Source organism: Onychostruthus taczanowskii, unplaced genomic scaffold (genome assembly GCF_017590055.1).
Source record: "Onychostruthus taczanowskii isolate IOZ18803 unplaced genomic scaffold, ASM1759005v1 scaffold60, whole genome shotgun sequence".
In the NCBI taxonomy this organism is placed as follows: Eukaryota; Metazoa; Chordata; class Aves; order Passeriformes; family Passeridae; genus Onychostruthus; species Onychostruthus taczanowskii.
The window spans coordinates 5,105,335-5,108,155 of NW_024503680.1; positions in this window are offsets into that span (position 1 = coordinate 5,105,335).

Consider the following 2,821-nt stretch of genomic DNA (forward strand, 5'->3'; position numbering starts at 1 on the left):
GTGCCATGTGCCAGGGCAGGAGGGGACCCTGCTCGCTGCCCCAGGCCCAGCAGCACGGGGGCAGCAGCCAAGCTGCAATTAGAGGGCAACTGCAGGGAGCGAGTGGCATCTTGTGAAGAGGCAGAGCAGCTGGCAAGTGCTCGAGGCCCAACAACATGGTGCTAACACATGAGCTGTGTGGGCAGGCTGCTGTGCCTCCCCCGCTGCTGCTGAAGTGCCTCAAATAATTTTGGGAGGCTGGAAACAGCCCACAAGCTTGTGTGTGGTGGTATAGGGCCAGCTCCAAGGGGTAGAGCAGCTAGACACTGGCAAATGCTGATTCCCATGGGCTGCCCTTCCCAAAACTAAAGGAACTTTTCACTTGCAGACCCCTACCTGCTCTTCTCACAGCTCCTGGGCTGCCGAGACAGCAGCTGGACCAGAAAGTGCTACCCTGTGCATCTGCACCACTCGTCAGCCCTGAGCTCCTGTGCTGAAGCCAGGTCTCAGCCCAGCCTGACAGTCCCCCTGTAAATGCTGAGCTGCCCATGCCTGTGGGAGCAGCTTCCACAGCAGTGTCTGTGACACAGACCTGCAGCCACACAGGCGCCGAGCTACCCTGGCAGAAAGTCTGGCTGTGACTGGGACTGCTCCTGGAGAGAAAGGAGGCACTTCGGGAGTGATGGAAATGTAGGAGCAAGGTATGAGCAGGCACAGATGTGCAGCTGGGGCTTGGTTTTGGTCTAGGAGTGTGTCCAAGTAGTATCTTACAACAAAAAAAAAATAAAATCCAACATCAAAAAACCCACTGCTTTTTATCCAAGCATCCCCAAATAGCTTTGGCCTGGACCTGGAGTAGAGGAGCTCTGAAAGGGAGCAGGGGCTGGAGTGGCCGGTGCAGGGGGGGTTTCCTGTTCTCAGGGAGGCAGGAGCCAAGGCTGGCAGGGGGTCGGGTGGGCAGGGAGCTGGGAGCAGTCAGGGCTGCCTGTGCCAGGCAGGAGGCAGCTGCTGCCTGGATGGACACCCGCGGGGATGCTGTAGCAGCACCCGCTCCCCCTGCCCCTGCTCAGTGCAGAGCAGCACTGAGGAGCCTCTGGAGGGGCTGAGGGGGCGAGTGCTTCAGCACAGGGGCTCAGCTCTGGCCAGGGACAAAGTGCTGCCCCAGGGCCCAGGCTGGCACAAAGCCGCCAGCGCTGCCGGGAGAGGGCAACTCTTAGCAGGCTGCACTTCGAGTGGAAGCTCAAATCTGCTGTGAAACAAGTTCAGAAAAGTCTGTGACTTCTTTTCCCTGAAAACTCTTAAGAAGCTAAATTGAGAAGAGAATAAACCTGCGACCTGGCCCTTTCCCAGGGGCTGCTGGTGGCCGGGGAAGGCTGCAGCCTCCACCACCACTCTGGAGCACTCAGTGAGACGGATGGGCTCCTGGTTTGTGCAGGAGCAGCCCGGCTCAGCTCCCCGTCCCTGCGGCCTGGTGCTAGCAGAGCCCTGCATCTCTCAGAATAGATATAGATCTCTATATATAGACTTCATCTGGTTCTATTAACATAAATATGATCACTTTAAAAATACACGTACTGTATTATGTACACTATGTACATGGGGCTGGGGCGGGCGCCAGCGGCACCCTGCTGCCCTCGCACCGCTTCCTGCGTGGTTCCTGGAACCGTTCACATTTGTTAAAAGCGCCTCAGTTTCTCTTCTGTGAGAGATGCTGGGGAGGGGGGGCGGGGGGAACGGCGGCGAGGGCGACCCTGCAGCTGCTGCCAAAGATAAGAGGTGTTTGATCTGCCCCGGGGGGCTCTCGGCTGTGGCGGGGCTGGTGCGGGGGCTGCCCTGGCCAGCCGGGTGAGGGAGTGTCAAGATGGGACAGCGGGACCCCTACAGCCCTCCCCCTCATTGTGACGTCTTGCTGGTCAGATCAGCAAACAGCCTTTGCATATGTTAAAAATACACACAGATCCAGACTGTCCTACAGCCCCCGGCAGCATCTGCGACTGCCTGGGGCCGCGGCCAGGGCTGGGTTAGCAGCAAAGCCCTGGGGAGCAGCAGGGAGTGCAGCGGGGCACAGGGGGGACCCAGACACATGTGCGGGTGCTGGGGCCAGCCGGACTGGCTGGTGCTGGGCCCCGAGAGCCCTCAGTTTAGTGCGGCGGGAGAGCAGGGCGGGGGTCCGGGACACCCCTGTGCCAGCCCAGAGCAGGCACCGGTGCCTCGGGGGTCCCCGGCTCACGCTGCACACGGCAGGGCCCCTGCGCGGCTCCCGACACCGCAGCTCCACACCGCGACCCCTGCGCAAGCACCTGGACAGCGGCAGGGAAGAGAGAGCCTGGAGTCAGGCAGGGGGACAGGGAGCACCCCCAGCCACCCTAGGTCAGGGCTCCTGCTCTCACGGCCTTGCTGTGCTGCAGCACCTGACCCCGCACAGCCGCCCCCCCACCCTCTGCCTCCTCCAAACCGTCGTGCTGCATCTCCACAAGCTCAGCCCGCGGTCTCCAGAGACGACGGTGCCGAGGCAGCGGCGAGGTGGGGCTGTCCGGGCCCGTGTCGGTGAGGGGCAGCGGGGGAGCAGCGCCCTGGGAGGCCGCCGCGGGCGCTGCTGCAGGCGGGGAAGGGCGCGTCCGGCCTGGGGAGCGCGGTGCGGCCTGGGGAGCGCGCTGCGGGCCTCGCTCTTCCCGCAGCCCCTCGCAGGCGGCGGGCACAGGGCACGGGCGCGTCCAGCGAGTCTGTGCAGGAGTAGCAGCACGGTGGGGCCAAGGTCCGTCTCGGCACAGCCGCCCTCCTGCCCGGCAGGGGCTGCAGCGGCAGTGCTGGGGCTGGCGGCGGGGCTGGCCCTGCCAGGGCA